The sequence below is a fragment of the Artemia sp. Qi Xiang Cuo genome, chromosome 17, assembly GCF_049724085.1.
Source record: "Artemia sp. Qi Xiang Cuo chromosome 17, ASM4972408v1, whole genome shotgun sequence".
NCBI lineage: Eukaryota > Metazoa > Arthropoda > Branchiopoda > Anostraca > Artemiidae > Artemia > Artemia sp. Qi Xiang Cuo.
Genome location: NC_142810.1, coordinates 39,643,532 through 39,663,268, shown reverse-complemented (window position 1 = coordinate 39,663,268; position 19,737 = coordinate 39,643,532). Strand labels below are relative to the sequence as shown.

The following is a 19,737-nucleotide window of genomic DNA, read 5'->3' as shown; positions in this document are numbered from 1 at the left end:
CACTGGCCAAGAGAGTGAGAGAGACAAAACACATACAAATACATAGATTCAGACATACAAACAGACAAAGACAGGCACTGCAATAAGCGAACACCCTCCCAGACACATAGGCAAAGAGAGTGAGAGTATAGATACAGACGTACAAACCGAAAAAGACAAACATGGGGAGAAGCAAACACCCATCCAGACACATAGGCAAATAGAGTGAGAAAGACAAAAACAAATACAACTATATAGATTCAGACATATAAAACGACAAAGACAGGAACTGAGATAAGCAAACGCCCTCTCAGAAACACAGACAAAGAGAGTGAGAGAGAAAAAACACATACAAATATATAGATTCAGACATAGAAATCGAGAAAGACAAACACGAGGAAAGGCAAATATCCGCCCATACACACAAGCAAAGAGAGTGAGAGAGACAAAAAAACACATACAAACACATAGATTCAGAACTAAAAACCAACAAAGACAGCCACTGGGAGAATCAGACACTTGCCTAGATACATAGGCAAAGAGAGTGAAAAAGGTAAAAACACGTAGAAATATATAGATTCAGACATACAAACGGACAAAACAAATACAAATACATAAATTCAGACATAAAAACTAGACAACAAAACAGGCACTGGGACAACCATATACATACCCAGACACATAGTAAAAGAGAGAGAGAGAGAGAGAGAGAGAGAGAGAGAGAGAGAGAGAGAGAGAGAGAGAGAGAGAGTCAAAAACACAAACATATACATAGATTCAGATATACAAACCAACAAAGACAGGCATGGGAAGAAGCAAACACACGCCCAGACGCATAGGCAAAGAGACACTAAAGCAAATATAACTATATAGATTCAGACATAAAAATTGACAAAGACTGGTATTGAGGGAAGCAAACACACGCCCAGACACAACGGTAAATAGACTGAGAGAGAGACTAAAAGAAATGCAACTATATAGATTCAGACATGCAAACCGAAAAAGACAAGCAATTGGACAAGAAAACACCTACCCAGACACATAGGCAAAGAGAGTGAGAGAATAGATTCAGACGTACAAACAGACAAAGACAAACATCGGGAGAAGCAAACACCCACCCACATTCACAGGCAAAGAGAGTAAGAGAGAGAAAAAAACAAATACAAAAACATAGATTAAGACATACAAACCGACAAAGACAGACACTGGGACAAGCAAACATCCGCCCAGACAAACAGGCAAAGGGAATTAGAGAGACAAAAACGCATACAAACATATATATTTAGACATACAAACTGACAAAGACAGGCACTAGGACAAGAAAACACCTGCCCAGAGACACATGAAAGAGAGTGAGAGAGGAAAAAAAACATACAAATATTTAGATTCAGACTACAAACCGACAAAGACAGTCACTGGGACAAGCAAATACCCACCCACACACAAACGCAAAGAGAGTGAGAGAGACAAACACATATAGATTCAAACGTACAACAACCGCCCAAACACACAGGCAAAGAGAGTGAGAGTATAGATTCAGACGTAAATCCGATACAGACAGACACTGAGAGAAGCAAACACCCACCCAGATTCGCAAGCAAAGAGAGTGAGAGTATGGACTCAGACGTAAAAACCGACAAAGACAGACACTGAGAGAAGCAAATACCCACCCAGATATACAGGCAAAGAGATTAAGATAGTCAAAAACGCATAAAAATACATAGATTCAGACATACAAACCAGCAATGACAGGCACTGGGAGAAGCAAGCATCCACCCAGACACATAGGCAAAGAGAGTGATAGATATAAAAACACATACAAATATATATATTCAAACATACGTACAAACCTACAAAGACAGGTATTGAGATAAGCAAACTCCCAACCAGACTCACAAGCAAAGGAAGTGAGAGAGACAAAAACACATACAAATATATAAATTCAGACATACAAACCGACAAAAAAAGGCACGGAGATAAGCAAACACCTGCCCAGACACATAGACAAAGATATTGAGAGAGACAAAAACACATACAAATATGTAAATTCTGAACTACAAACCGACAAAAAAAGGTATAGGGACAATTAAACACCCGTTTAGACCCAAAGTCATAGGCAGCGAGAGAGACAAACACACATACAAACACATAAATTAAAACAGGCAAACCGACACAGACAAGCACTGGGACAAGCAAACACCCACCCAGACTCACAGGCAAAGAGAGTGAGAGAGACAAAAACCAGTACAAATATATAGATTCAGACATACAAAATCAACAAAGACAGGCACCTCCCAGACACACAAGCAAAGAGAGTGAGAGAGACAAAAACCAGTACAAATATATAGATTCAGACATACAAACCGACAAAGACAGGCATTGATATAAGCAAATACCTGCCCAGACACACAAGCAATGGAAGTGAGAGAGACAAAAATAAATACAAATATATAGATTAAGACATGCAAACCGACAAAGACAGGCATTGGGACAAGCAAACATCCGCCCAAACACATGGGAGAAGCAAACACCCACCTAGATACACAGGCAAAGAGAGTGAGAGATACAAAAACGCATACAAATACATAGATTAAGACATACAGACCGACAAAGACAGGAACTGAGGGAAGCAAACATAACAGACACAGATGCAAAGAGAGTGATAGTATAGATTCAGACGTGCAAACCGACAAAGACAGGCACGGGGAAAAGCAAACACCCACCCAGATACACAAGCAAACAGAGTGAGAGAGACAAAACGCATACAAATGCATAGATTAAGACATACAAACCGACAAATAAAGGCACTGGGAGAAGCAAACGTCCACCCAGACACACATGCAAAGGGAGTGAGAGAGACAAAAACGCATAGAAATATACAGATTTACACATACAAAGCGACAAAGACAGGCACTGGGACAAGAAAACAACTGCCCAGAGACACATGCAAAGATAGTGAGAGAGACAAAAAAAAACACATACAAATACTTAGATTCAGACAACAAACCGACAAAGACAGGCACTGGGACTAGCAAACACCTGCCCAGACACACAGGCACAGAGAGTGAGAGAGACTAAAATACATACAAACATACAGATTCAGATATAAAACCGACAAAGACAGGCAGTGTGACAAGCAAACACCCACCCAGACCCACATGTAAAGAGAGTGAGAGTATAGATTCAGACGTACAAACCGACAAAGACAGGCACTGGGACAAGCAAACACCCGCTCAAACACACAGATGCAAAGAGAGTGAGAGAATAGATTCAGACATACAAACCGACAAAGACGAGCAAGGGGAGAAGCAAACACCCACCCAGATACACAGGTAAAGAGAGTGAGAGAAACAAAAACGCATACAAATACGCAGATTAAGACATACACACCGACAAAGACAGGTACTGGGAGAAGCAAACATACGCCCAGACACACAGGTAAAGGGAGTTAGAGAGACAAAAACCCATACAAACTTATATATTTAGACATACTAACCGACAAAGACAGGCACTGGGTCAAGCAAACACCTGTCCAGAGACACATGGAAAGAGAGTGTGAGAGAGAAAAAAAAACATTAAAATACTTTAAAACATACAAACAAAGAATAACAAATACTGGGGCTAGCAAATACCCACACACACACACAGGTACAGAGAGTGAGAGAGACAAAAACTAATATAAATATAAAGATTAAGACATACAAACTGACAAAGACAGGCATTGATATAAGCAAATACCTGCCCAGACACACAAGCAATGGAAGTGAGAGAGACAAAAATAAATACAAATACATAGATTAAGACATACAAACCGACAAAGACAGGCACTGGGACAAGCAAACTTCCGCTCAGACACATGGGAGAAGCAAACACCAACCCAGATACACAGGCAGAGAGAGTTAGAGATACAAAAACGCATACAGATACATAGATTAAGACATACAAACCGACAAAGACAGACACTGAGGGAATCAAACATAACAGACACAGATGCAAAGAGAGTGATAGTATAGATTCAGACGTGCAAACCGACAAAGACAGGCACGGGGAAAAGCAAACACCCACCCAGATACACAGGCAAAGAGAGTGAGAGAGACAAAAATGCACACAAATGCATAGATTAAGACATACAAACCGACAAATAAAGGCACTGGGAGAAGAAAACGACCACCCAGACACACAGGCAAAGGGAGTGAGAGAGACAAAAACGCATAGAAATATATAGATTTAAACATGCCAACCGACAAAGACAGGCACTGGGACAAGAAAACACCTGCCCAGAGTCACATGCAAAGACAGAGAGAGAGACAAAAAAAAGCACATTCAAATACTTAGATTCAGACTACAAGCCGAGAAAGACAGGCACTGGGACAAGAAAACACCCGCCCAGACACACAGGCAAAGAGAGTGATAGAGACTAAAAAACATACAAACATACAGATTCAGATATAAAACCGACAAAGACAGGCAGTGTGACAAGCAAACACCCGCCCAGACCCACAAGCAAAGAGAGTGAGATTATAGATTCAGACCTAAAAACCGACAAAGACAGCCACTGGGACAAGCAAACACGCGCTCAAACACACACATGCAAAGAGAGTGAGAGTATAGATTCAGACATACAAACCGACAAAGACAAGCAAGGGGAGAAGCAAACACCCACCCAGATACACAGGCAAAGAGAGTGAGAGAAACAAAAACGCATACAAACACACAGATTGACATACACACCGACAAAGACAGGCACTGGGAGAAGCAAACATACGCCCAGACACACAGGTAAAGGGAGTTAGAGAGACAAAAACCCATACAAACTTATATATTTAGACATACAAACCGACAAAGACAGGCACTAGGACAAGAAAACACCTGCCCAGAGACACATGCAAAGAGAGTGAGAGAGACAAAAATACATACAAATATTTAGATTCAGACATACAAACCGACAAAGACAGGCACTGGGACTAGCAAACACCCACTCCAGACACACAAGCAAAGAGAGTGAGATAGACAAAAACACATACAAACATATAGATTCAGACATAAAAACCAACAAAGACACGCACTAGGGGAAGCAAACATCCGGCCATACAAACATGCAAAGAGAGTGAGATTATGGATTTCGACGCACAAATCGACAAAGACAGGCACGGGGAGAAGCCAACACCCACCCAGATACACAGGCAAAGAGAGTGAGAGACACAAAAACGCATATAAATACATATATTAAGACATAAAAACCGACAAAGACAGGCACTTGGAGAAGCAAACATCCACCCAGACTCACAAGCAAAGAGAGTGAGAGAGACTGCAAAACAAAAAATATACAAATACTTAGATTCAGACTTCTAACCGACAAAGGCAGGCACTGGGACTAGCAAACACCCGCACAGACACACAGGTAAAGAGAGTGAGAGAGACAGAAACACATTTAAATGTCGCTCAGACACACGGGTATAGTGAGAGAGACATGCAAAGAAGTTAGGTCTACTTAAGTTCACTTTCACCTTTTCACCACCTTAACTGTGACCATCTTTACACCTATAGTTATAGGTAACACACTCCTTCAGACACACGGATATAGTGAGAGAGACTTGCAAAAAAGATATGTTAATTTAAGCTCACTTAGCAAAAATCTAAGTTCTATTAATTTTGACTTTATGCATCGTTGCGTTGAATATAGGTTAGACTGGTTATAGATGGCAGCACACCCGCTAAGCCACACAATCTTAGTGAGAGAGACATGCAAAAAGTTAGGTTAATTTATGTTCAATATGAGTGGCGCACCACTCTAAGTGAACTTAAATTAACCTAACTTTTTGCAAGTCTCTCTCACTATATCCGTGTGTCTGAAGGAGTGTGCTACCTACAACTATAGGTGTAAAGATGGCAGCAGTTAAGGAAAGTGAACTTAAGTAAACCTAACTTTTTTGCATGTCTCTCTTACTATACCCGTGTGTCCAAGCGATATTTTAATGTGTTTGTGTCTCTCTCCCTCTCTTTACCTGTGTGTCTGGGTGGGTGTTTGCTAGTCCCAGTGCCTGTCTTTGTCGGTTTGTAGTCTGAATCTAAGGATTTGTATGTGTTTTTTTTGTCTCTCTCACTCTCTTTGCATGTGTCTCTGGGCAGGTATTTTCTTGTCCCAGTTCCTGTCTTTGTCGGTTTATATGTCTGAATCTATATAATTGTATGCGTTTTTGTCTCTCTCACTCTCTTTGCTTGTGTGTCTGGGCGGATGTTTGCTTCTCCCAGTGCCTGTTTTTGTCGGTTTGTATGTCTTAATCTATGTATTTGTATGTGTTTTTGTCTCTCTCACTCTCTTTGCCTGTGTTGTTGGTTTTTACGTCTGAATCTATATGTTTGTATGTTTTTTTGTCTTTCTCACTCTCTTTGCTTGTGTGTTTGGGCGGGTGTTTGCCTGTTCTCATGTTTGTGTTTGTCGGTTTCTATGTCCGAATCTTTCACTTGTCTCTTTGTCTCTTTCACTTCCATTGCTTGTGTGTCTGGGCAGGTGTTTGCTTATCTCAGTGCCTGTATTTGTTGGTTTGTATGTCTGAATCTATATAGTGGTTTTTGTCTCTCTCACTCTCCTTGCTTGTGTGTCTGGGCGGATGTTTGCTTCACTCAGTGCCTGTCTTTGTCGGTTTGTATGTCTTAATCTATGTATTTGTATGCGTTTTTGGGTCTCTCAATCTCTTCGCCTGTGTATCTGGGTGGGTGTTTGCTTCTCCCATGTGTCTGGGTGGATATTTGCTTATCTTAGTGCCTGTCTTTGTCGATTTGTATGTCTTAATCTGTGTATTTGTATGCGTGTTAATATCTCTCACTCCTTTTGCCTGTGTATTTGGGTGGCTTTTGCTTCTCCCATGTGTCTGGGCGGGTGTTTGCTTGTCCCAGTGCCTGTCTTTGTCTGTTTGTATGTCTTAATCCATGTATTTGTATGTGTTTTTGGCTCTCTCACTTATATTGCCTGTGTGTCAGGGCGTGTGATTCCTTATCTCAATGCCTGTCTTTATCGGTTTGTATTTCTGAATCTCTATATTCGTACTTATTTTTGTCTCTCTCACTCTCTTTACTTGTGTGTCTGGGTGGTGCCTGTCTTTGTCGGTTTGCTTGTCTGAATCTATATATTTGTACTTGTTTTTTTCTCTCTTACTCTCTTTGCTAGTGTGTCTGGGCGGGTGTTTGTTTGTCCCAGTGCCTGTCTTTGTCGGTTTGTATGTCTTAATCTATGTATTTGTATGTGTTTCCTCTCTCTCACTCTCTTTGCCTGTGTTTCTGGCTGGGTGTTTGCCTCTCCCAGTGCCTGTCTTTGTTAGTTCGTATTTCTGAATCTATACTGTCACTCTCTGTGCCTGTGTGTCTGGCCGGATGTTTGCTTGTCCCCGTGCCTGTCTTTGTCGGTTTGTATGTTTGAATCTATATCGTTGTATTTGCTTTTGTCTCTCTCACTCTCTTTGCCTATATGTCTAGGTGGGAGTTTGCTTATCTCAGTGCCGGTCTTTGTCGGTTTGTATGTCTGAATCTATATATTTGTATGTGTTTTTGTCTCTCTCACTTCCTTTCCTTGTGTGTCTGGGTGGTTGTTTGCTTATCTCAGTGCCTGTCTTTTCGGGTTTGTATGTCTGAATCTATATATTTGTATGTGTTTTTATATCTTTTACTCTCTTTGGCTATGTGTCTGGGCGGATGTTTGCTTCACTCAGTGTCTGTCTTTGTCGGTTTGTATATCTGAGTCTATGTATTTTTATGCGTTTTTGACTCTCTCACTCTCTTTGTTTGTGTATCTGGGTGGATATTCGCTTCTCGCGGTGTCTGTCTTTGTCGGTTTTTATGTCTGAATCCATACTCTCACTCCCTTTGCTTGTGAATCTGGGTGGGTATTTGATTCTCTCAGTGTCTGTCTCTGTCGGTTTTTACTTCTAAATCTATACTCTCAGTCTCTTTACCTGTGTGTCTGGGTGGTTGTTTGCTTGTCCCAGTGTCTGTCTTATTCGGTTTGCATGTCTTAATCTGTGTATTTGTATGTCTTTTTGTCTCTCTCACTCTCTTTGCCTGTAAATCTGGGTGGGTGTTTGCTTCTCACAATGTTTGTCTTTGTCGGTTTGTACGTCTGGATCTATACTCTCAATCTCTTTGCCTATGTGTCCCGGTTGGTGTTTGCTTGTCCCAGTGCTTGTCTTTGTAGGTTTGCTTGTCTGAATCTATATAGTTGTATTTGTTTTAGCCTCTCTCTCAGTCTCTTCACCTTTGTGTCTGTGTTTGCTTCCCCCAATGCCAGTCTTTGTCGGTTTATATGTCTGAATTTTATTGTATTTGTTTTGTTGTCTCTTAGTTTCTTTACCTATGTGTCTGGGCGTGTGTTTGCTTCTCCCCATGCTTGTCTTTGTCGGTTTGTATGTCTGAATGTATGTATATGTTTTTGTCTCTCTCTCTTTATCTATGTGTCTGGGTATATGTATGTTTGTCCCAGAGCCTGTCTTTGTTAGTTTGTATGTCTGAATCTATGTATTTGTATGTGTTTCTGTCAGTTTGTATGTCTGAATCTATATATTTCTATGTGTTTTTGCCTTTCTAACTCTCTTTGCTTATGTGTCTAGGAGGGTGTTTGCTTTTCCCAGTGCCTGTCTTTGGATTTTAGTTCTGAATCTATATGTTTGCATGTGTTTTTTGTCTCTTTCACTCTATTTGAATGTGTCTCTGGGAGGGTGTTTGCCTGTCCTCGTGTTTGTCTTTGTCGCTTTCTATGTCTGAATCTATATATTTGTATATGTTCTTGTCTCTCTCACTATCTTTGTCAGTGTGTCTGGGTGGGTGTTTGCTTATCTCAGTGCCTTTCAATGTCAGTTTACATGTCTGAATCTATATAGTTGTAGTTGTTTTTTCTCTCTCACTCTCTTTGCCAATGTGCCTGGGTGGGTGTTTTGCTTTTCCCAATATTTATCTTTGTCGGTTTGTACGTCTGAATTTATACTCTCACTCTTTCTGCCTATGTTTCTGGGCGGGTGTTTGCTTATCCCAGTGCCTGTCTTTGTCGGTATATATGTCTGAATCTATATATTTGTATGTGTTTTTGTCTCTCTCACTCTCTAAGCAAGTGTGTCTGGGTGCGTGCCTGCTTGCTGCAGTGTCTGTCTTTGTCGGTTTGCATGTCTGAATCTATATATTTGTATGTGTTTCTCACTCTCTCTGTATATGTATCTGTTAACCTATCTCAGTTTCTAATAAAACCTCTATGAACCTGCTAGCGTACCCTAGAAATAATATGAATATATCAAAGTAATAGATAACATATTTTTAATGAAATAATGACATGCATGATATTAATAAAAATGTACGGTAGATACATTATTATACATTATTAATATCAATGAACAACTTTGGACATTTTTAATCTGTTCCATAAAATAGTTCACCCTGCTCTCTCTTGATACTGTACTTATTGTCTTCTCTTAGTTCGTAATCAGTAGAATAATCACTATTCCATTTTGAGTCATATACAATTTTTACTGGTGTGTCATCGGCAGGCTCAATATGCGTTTCGTCTTTGGTATTATTTGGTTCATTGACTGTTTGATCAATGATGTTAATAATGTTTGCTGGCACTTTGTTTTTCATCGATTCATCTTTATATTCCTTAGTGATATTTTCTGCCAATGCCCTTTTTATTCTTCCGGCAATTTCACTTTCTATTATCACATTATTTTTACACAGGTAAGAGTTCCGGCACGTAGATAAGATACGGTTTACGATATAAGTAGAAGAGTAGGCCTTTCTTTTCCCCTTTGCTTTCATTCGAATGCTAATACCTAAAAGATGACAATAGGTTCAATCAACAGGTAGCATATTACCAGAAGCACTAGCAAGAAGATACCCCTCTTTATCAACTATTATTTTTATGTTAGCACTCTCTTTGAGTACTAACTTCTCTGGAAATGATACTTTCTCATATCCAGCATTTGTACAATGGAATTTATTTGGTACTCCAAAGAAATTTAATTCCTTACTGTCATGACAACGCACGCATACGTTTCCGATAGTGCTCCACTTTCTTAAAATGCTTCATCTTAACTTTTTTAAAAATATGATTCATGTGTTTATCCTTCCACAGCGTAAAAAATACTGATTTAATACATGTAATAAACTAGCTAGTGTCGATAACCTGTCATAGAGTGCCGGTGGGAAAGTCTCGTCGTGTCTATGAGCTATCATAGAGTGCGATTAGTAGAGCCGCTAACTTATTTCATGTCATTTTAAGATACATAAAAAAAAGTTGAATAATTTCAGTCCAAAAAAAATTCAGTCCAAAAAAGTGTTACTACAAACATTATTTTTCTAATAGTAGAAGTCACGACTAAAATATCTGTATCATTCTCATTTTGAATTTGGAAAATAATAAATGTAAATTTTTTATGTTTTAAGTATGTTTTATGTAACTCTAAGACATGTAAAAAAAAGTTAAAAAAATACCATGTTAAAAAACAAAAAAGTTAAAAAAAACTTAAAAAAACATAAGAAAATAGGGGGAGGGAGCCTAAAAAGTTGGAGGGAGGGGGACCCTTGGAGTTTGGGGATAGGGGAACTTTTGAGGTTGAGGTCCTTGGTGGTTAGGGTCATTGATGGTTGCGATCCTTGATGGTTCAAACCTATAATCATCTCACTACTTGATTTCTAAGGATTGTTCTGAATTTATTTATTAAAATTCTTTTTTTGGCATCTAAATCTCTATTATCATCAACTTTTTAGTATAGCACAATGTTAGAGCATAATTTATATTGACAACACTGTTCAAATGGTACTTGTGTATTATACAGAACACATCCAAGAAGTAAAGCTAGGTTAAGTCACAAGGTCATTTTGTCATTGTTAACTATTTCCATAGATTGATGCTATTCCAAATTTATGATAAATTGCCTATGAGTTAACAACCCCTTCGGGCTTACCTTAACTGGTAATCAGTTTAACCCTTTTTTACCAAATTCCTACAATCCAATTAAAAAAGTTATCTAGCTCAGGTTACACCCCTATAGTTCAATCACCAATTAAGATCATTCATTGCAGAGTTATGCAAATGCTATACCTTTTTTCGATTTGAGCTAGTTTAAGTATTTATACAAAATTTTATCATTTTTAGATAGCAATAATATTTTACACTATACTTGATGAAAATTCAGTTTAGCCCTTTTTTAGCACCTTCATACAATCCAATTAAAAATTTATCGAGTTATGTTTCATCCCTATTATTCAATCACCAATTATTATCATTCTCATCCCTATTATTCAATCACGAATTAAGATCATTCAGATCATTCAGTTGTTCCACAAGATTATATGACATCCGGGCCAAAACTAGTATTTTAACAAAGAGACCACCTTTGAATACACAAGTCTAGTTTCGTATCTATTATTGTCATATGGAGCACCGTTGGTAGACACTTCTCTGATTGGTCCAGAAAATAGGTGTTGCCTCAGAAACCTGTCTGGTAAGGCATGTACCGTTCCTAGTAATAGATGAATGACCGTGGTAAGGCTCATTACACAATCACCCGTGTTATTGCACTGTATATGGTGTATATGAGTAGAAGTGACCCTAAAGCTCGTGACAGCACACCAAATATGGGCATAGAATACTGACAGTACACCAAATATGGGCATAGAATACTGACGGGACTCCATATATGGGCACAGAGTCATTAGGGAGAACACGTGGTTAATGGGGTCAATGACCTAAATTGATTGCGTAATCAAAGTATGTCAACAACAACAACATCGACCTTGACATTCGCTGAGAGCGTGCACTTACAACAACAATAACATCGACATTGGAAAACCTGTGCTGTCGACCTCAATTCACCTATCGTGAATCAATAATTCCCCTTAGAAACAACAAATTAATTCCCCTTTCTTGACAGATCAATCAACCAATGACATCATCTGTCAGACATTAAAAATTTTCGCCTAGAAACATTTCTCCAGGAATAGATCCAAGTCATTAATGTCTTTGCCTCGGAAACAACTCTTTTGGTCGAACTCCAAAGGATATTAATAACCAAACGCCATGGAAACAGTTCTCCAAGAAACATCTTAGCGATGAATTGCTTTAGCGCGCGAAAAGGTTTCTTATTAATTTGAAATGCGTTAGCGCAGAGATGCCAAACAAAAGGAACACGCTGAATTACGTTTAGGGATTATTTGGGCGAAACCGTTTTATCCATTTTATGGAATTATTTCGGCGAAACAGATAGAGACATTTTGAAAGAAGATTTTGGAAGAGGTTTTGAGTGTGGTCGTTATAATACACAAGTTTCATTTGAACAGTGTTGTGAGGTCCTCTACCCCAACCCCAAAGGGTTCCGATCCCCCACCCCAACCCCGAAGGAAGCCCCCGGTACTCAAAGGTCCCCCAAGCTCCCAAAGAGCTCCAGCCCACCCAAACGCCCTACTAAGACCCTCAAAGGCCCTCCTCTGGTCCTCAAAGGCCCATCGAGCTCCCAAAGGGCACCCCGGACCCCAGAGGCCCTCCCCCCGGTCCTCAAAGGTCCTCCGGGCCCGAGAAGCGCCGCGGGCCAGGAAAGCGCCGCATGGGGATGCGCCGCAGGGGGATGCGCCGCGGGTCGGGGGAAGCGCCGCAGGGCTGCGCCGCAGGGATGCTCCCCAAGGGATGCGCCGCAGGGATGCGCCGCAGGAATGCGCCGCAGGAATGCACCGCCAGGGATGCGCCGCAGGGATGCACCGCAGGGATGCGACGCAGGAATGCGCCGCAAGAAGGCGCCGCAGGGAAGCGCCACAAGGATGCTCTGCAGGAATGCACCGCAGAAAGTAAACTAAAAAGTAACAATTTCGAAATATAATCCTCCACACGCCCTCCTCAGACCCCCAAAGGCCCTCCCCTGGTCCTCAAAGGTCCCCCGGGATCCCAAAGGACCAACGGGGTCCCAAAGGTCCTCTCCCGGTCCCCAAAGGTCCACTGGGCCCCCAAAAGACCACCCAATCCTCAAGGGCCCCGGATCCCCAAACGCTCTCCCTGGGCCCCAAAGGCCCTCCCCCGGTCCCCATACATGCACACAAAAACTTACACACACACAAAAACTTACACACACACAAAAAAAATTACACACACACACGAAAACTTACACACACACACAAAAACTTACACACACACGCCAAAACTAACACACACACACAAAAACTTACACATGCACACGAAAACTAACATTCACACAAAAACTTACAATCACACAAAAACTTACACACACACACACACACACATAAAACTAACAAAAACACACACACACACACTAAAACACACACACACACTCCAAAAGTAACACACACACAAAAAATAACACACACACAAAAAACTTACACACACGCACAAAAACTTACACACACACACAAAAACTTACACACACACACACACGAAAACTAACACACACACTCAAAAAATAAAACACACAAAAAAAAACTTACACACACACACACAAAAACTTACACATGCACAAGAAAACTTACATGCACACACAAACTTATACACACACACACACACACAAAACAAACACACACAAAAACTGACACACACACACACACACACACACAAACTTACACACACACACACAAAACTTACAGCCACACACAAAAGCTAAGAAACACAAAAACTTACACACACGCACACACAAAAACTTAGACCCACACGCAAAAACTTACATGCACACAAAAACTTACATGCACACAAAAACTTACACACACACAAAAACTTACACACACGCACAAAAACTTACACACACACACAAAAACTAACACAAACACACACAATAAAACAAACACACAAAAGCCAAAACTTACACACACACACGCCAAAACTTACACACAGAGACACAAAAACTTACACACACACACACACAAAAAATTAAACATTAACACTAAAACTTACATGCACACAAAAACTTAAAATCACACAAAAAATTACACACACACACACTCACAAAACTTACACAAACACACACGAAAACTCACACACACACGCCAAAACTTACACACACACAAAAACTTACACACACACACACACACACAAAAACTTACACAAGAACACAAAAAAACACACACACACACGCACAAAAACTTACACACACACACACACACACAAAACTTACACACACACACAAAAAAACAAACACCCACACGAAAAAAATAACAAACACACAAAAAATAAAACAAACACACACACACACACACACACACAAAAACTAACACAAGAAAACAAAAAAACTCACACACACACTCACAAAAAATGTCACACAAACACACACACACACACAAAAAAACCACACACACACACACGAAAACAAACACACACACGCAAAAACTTACACACAAAAAAACTTACACACACATACACACACACACAAAAACTTACACATGCACACGAAAACATAAATGCACACAAAAACTTACAAGCACACAAAAACTTACACACAAACACACACACACAAAACTTAAACACACAACAACAACAAAACACACACACACACGTCAAAAATAAAACACACACAAAAACTTACACACACACACACACACACAAAAAAAAAAACTAACACACACACACACACACAAAAATTACACTCACACACACTAAAACTTACACACACACACGCCAAAACTTACACACACAAAAACTTACAAACACAAACAAACAAACATAAACAAAATTACACACACACACAAAACTTAAACACAAAAAAACTTACACACACACACAAACACACACAAACTTACAAACACACAAAAAAAACTTACACCCACACACAAAAGCTTAGACACACAAAAACTTACAAGCACACACAAAAACTTACACCCACAAGCAAAAACTTACATGAACACAAAAACTTACATGCACGCAAAAACTTACACACACGCACAAAAACTTACACACACACACAAAAATTTACACACACACAAAAAAAACTTACACACACACACAAAAACTTACACACACACACACACACACACACGAAAACTAACAAACACACACGACAAAACTAAAACACAAAAAATTTTAGACACAAAAAAACTTAAAAACACACACATACACCCACAAAAACTAACACCCACACGCAAAAATATACATGCACACACGAAAACTTACATGCACACAATAACTTACACACACTAAAACTTACACACACGCACAAAAACTTACACACACACAAAAACATACACACACACACTAAAAATTACGCACACACACACACACAAAAACAACCAAAAAACAAAAAAAAAATAAAATGAAAAATTAATATAAATATATATAATACAATAAAAAAAAATATTACACGCACGCACAAAAAATATCACGCAAAAGCAAAAACTTACACACACACACACGAAAACTTAGACACACACACGAAAAATTACACAGACACACACAAAAACTTACACACACACATTAAAACATACACACACACACGAAAACTTACACACACACGCCAAAACTTACACACACACAAAAACATACACACACACACACACAAAAAAGCTTACACATGCACACTAAAACTTACATTCACACAAAAACTTACATGCACAAAAAAACTTACACACACACACACACACACACACACACACACACACACACACACACACACAAAACTCTCACACACACACACAAACGATTAATTAAATAAACACGAAAAAAATAACACACACAAAAAAAATTACACACACACACACACAAAAACTAACACATTCACACGAAAACTAACAATCACACAAAAACTAAAATTCACACAAAAACATACACACACACACACATACACACAAAACTCACACACACACACACACGAAAACTTACACACACACACACAAAAAAAACTTACACATACACACACGAAAACTCACAACCACAATAAAAAAATTAAAAACACAAGAAATTACACACACACACACAAACTAAAACACACAACTACAAAAAACTTACACACACACACAAACACACACAAACTTAAAAACACACACAAAACTTACACACACAAGAAAAAGATGAGACAAAAAAAAACTTACACACACACACAAAAACTGAGTCACACACCCAAAAAATTACATGCACACAAAAACTTACATCCACACAAAAACTTAAACACACACAAAAACTTACACACACTCACAAAACTTACACACACACACAAAAACTTACACACACACGCAAAAACTAACACACACACACACAAAAACTTACACAAGCACACGAAAACTTACATGCACACAAAAACTGACACACACACACACACTAAAACTTACACACATACACGTCAAAAATTACACACATAAAAGCTTATACACACAAAAACTTACACACACACACACAAAAACTTACACCCACACTCAAAAACTTACATGCACACAAAAACTTACATGCACACAAAAACTTACACACACAAAAACTTACACACACGCACAAAAACTTACACACACTCACACATGAAAACTTACGCACACACACGAAAACTTACACACACACACGCCAAAACTTACACACACACAAAAACTTACACACTTACAATATCACAGTTACATTTTCTTAATGTTTCAAATTTCATTTGGAATTTCTGTCGTGAAATGCAAGAGTTGGAATATTTCAGTAGTGACTTGTTGTGCTTTACCTTCTCACAGTTACATTCTCTTGATTTTTCGAAGTTCATTTTGAATTTCTGTCATGAAATGCAAGAGTTGGAAAATTGGGGTCTTAGTCCACCATCCCGAATGGTGGAAATCCACTAGCACAGTATTGGGGTCCCAGTCCACCAGCCTGAACGGTGGGAATTCACTAGCTCAGAATTGGGGTCTTAGTCCACCAGCCTGAATGGTGGAAATCCACTAGCTCAATATTGGGGTCTTAGTCCACCAGCCTGAATGGTGGAAATCCACTAGCTCAGAATTAGGGTCTCAGTCGACCAGCCTGAATGGTGGAAATTCACTAGCTCAGAATTGGGGTCTTAGTCCACCAGCCTGAATTGTTGAAATTCACATTAGACGAGGTTACGTGTGCACACACACACAGAGAGAGACGACAAACGCACAGAGACAACACACACAAAGAGACGACACACACAGAAAGAAACTGAATTACAATATGAATATGATCAGGAATTGTTTACAAGTCAGGTTGGCCGAGTGGTTAAGGCACTAGACTCAAGATCTGGTCCCCATACAGGGTCGTGGGTTCGAACCCCACACCTGACAAATTTTTTCTTATGTACTTTTTTTCTTTCATCATGTCTTGTGATTTCACTAAATAACTTCTGTAAAAGGATTTATGCAGAACCTAAATTGCTAGGGTATTTAATAGATTAAATAAAAAAAAACTAGAAAAGTGGAGAATGTTCAAATTCAATTCTGAATTTTCTTAAAGAAGAGAAAAAAGTTAGATCTATTCTGAGATTTAGCAATGAAATTGAATGAAAACATTAATATGATCAAGAATTGCTTAAATGTCGGGTTGGCTGAGTGGTTAAGGTGCGAGACTTAAGATTTGGTCCCCATACGGGGTCGTGGGTTCGAGCCCCGCAATTAACAATTTTTTTTCTTATTCTACTTTTTCGTAATCGGCCTCTATGTCATACCGGTTAATTGTTGATGTTACGACTGCCACTCTAAAGTTCCTAGTTTGGGACAACAGCTTGACAATATGACCTGATTATCAAAAACTGAGGAAACACCCTCCAAAAGACGACAGGAATACACCCCTCCGGTGCTTTCTCGGATATGTTGAATAAAATATGCAAAGTCGACATATCTTTATTTCATTTTTAAGGTTAATTTAGACAAGTTTCTGAATTTTCTTAAATAAGAGAAAAAACTTAGCTCAATTCTGAACTTTACCAATGAAACTGAATTACAATATGAATATGATCAATAATTGTTTACAAGTCAGGTTGGCCGAGTGGTTAAGGCGCTAGACTTAAGATCTGGTCCCCATGTGGGGTCGTGGGTTCGAGTCCCACACCTGACATTTTTTTCATATTCTAAATCTTTAGAAACAGCCTCTATTTCTGACCGTTTAAGTTTTGATGTTAGTGTTGTCAGTCAAAAGCTATGACCTTGAGAAAAGAGCTTGAGAAAATCACCATGATTATCGAAAAATGGGGAAACATCCTCCAAAAGTCGACAGGAATGTCACCCTCCAGCGCTTTCTCGGATATCTTGAATAAAATATGCAAAGTCGACATAGCTTTATTTCATTTTTTAAGGTTAATTTAGACAAGGTGACGTGAATGAAAATGAAAAAAGCTCACACTTCAGTTCTTAATTTCACAAAGTCATAAAACATTCAAAGTTCTCTTCTAATTTTTCCAAGAAAATAAAAGGGTTCTACGTCAGTTCTGTTTTTCTCAAAGAGATGAAAAATTTAAAGTTCTATTCTAATTTTAAATTAAATTTTAGCTCCTTTGTCTTATGGATTTACCCCTCAAATTTTTAAATTAGAAAATGAGGAACTCGTTCTATTATTAAAGACAATCGTTCAAACTCGTTCATCTAACCTCCAAAACAATAGGTTAGGTTAGGTATAAATAAATATTAATAAATAAATAGAAACATTTATACATTTTTAATTTAGGTTAGGTTAAATTATCATGAGCGCTCATTTTATGATAACCTAACCTTTTCCGGCGAGTAGGGTTAGGTTAGGCTAGATTAAGTTAGGTTAGGTTAAGTTAGGTTAGGTTAGCCCACGTACGCTTCACATAGGTTAGCTTAGCTTAGGTGAGAGACAGACAAAAAGTTAGGTGTATGATTAGGTTAGGTTAGATTAAGTTAGGCTAGGTTAAGTTAGGTTAGGCTAGGTTAGCCTACGTACACGCGCGTACGTAGGCTAACCTAGCCTAACCTAACTTAACCTAACCTATATTAATCTAACCTAACCTAACCTAATCATACACCTAACTTTTTGTCTGTCTCTCACCTAACCTAAGCTAACCTATGTGAGCGTACGTGGACTAACCTATCCTAACTTAACCTAACCTAACTTAATCTAGCCTAACCTAACCATACGCGCCGGAAAAGGTTAGGTTAACTAAACATGAGCGCACATGATAAGTTAACCTAACCTAACTTAAAAATGTAGAAATGTTTCTATTTATTTATTAATATTTATTTATACCTAACCTATTGTTTTTGAGGTTAGATGAACGAGTTTGAACGATTGTCTTTAATAATAGAACGAGTTACTCATTTTCTAATTTAAAAATTTGAGGGGTAAATCCATAAGACAAAGGAGCTAAAATTTAATTTAAAATTAGAATGGAACTTTAAATTTTTCATCTCTTTGAGAAAAACAGAACTGAAGTAGAACCTTTTATTTTCTTGGAAAAATTAGAAGAGAACTTTGAATGTTTTATGACTTTGTGAAATTAAGAACTGAAGTGTGAGCTTTTTTCATTTTCATTCACGTAACCTTGTCTAAATTAACCTTAAAAAATGAAATAAAGCTATGTCAACTTTGCATATTTTATTCAAGATATCCGAGAAAGCGCTGGAGGGTGACATTCCTGTCGACTTTTGAAGGATGTTTCCCCATTTTTCGATAATCATGGTGATTTTCTCAAGCTCTTTTCTCAAGGTCATAGCTTTTGACTGACAACACTAACATCAAAACTTAAACGGTCAGAAATAGAGGCTGTTTCTAAAGATTTAGAATAAGAAAAAATGTCAGGTGTGGGACTCGAACCCACGACCCCATATGGGGACCAGATCTTAAGTCTAGCG

General features: G+C 38.7%; 1 non-coding gene across 1 annotated transcript; it reads left to right on the top strand.

Annotated features, from left to right (window-relative positions):
• The first annotated feature begins 17,900 nt into the window (after window positions 1-17,900).
• On the top strand, window positions 17,901-17,983 carry TRNAL-UAA (transfer RNA leucine (anticodon UAA)). The gene has a single exon. It is a non-coding gene; the product is annotated as a tRNA-Leu (tRNA).
• The last annotated feature ends 1,754 nt before the right edge of the window (window positions 17,984-19,737 follow it).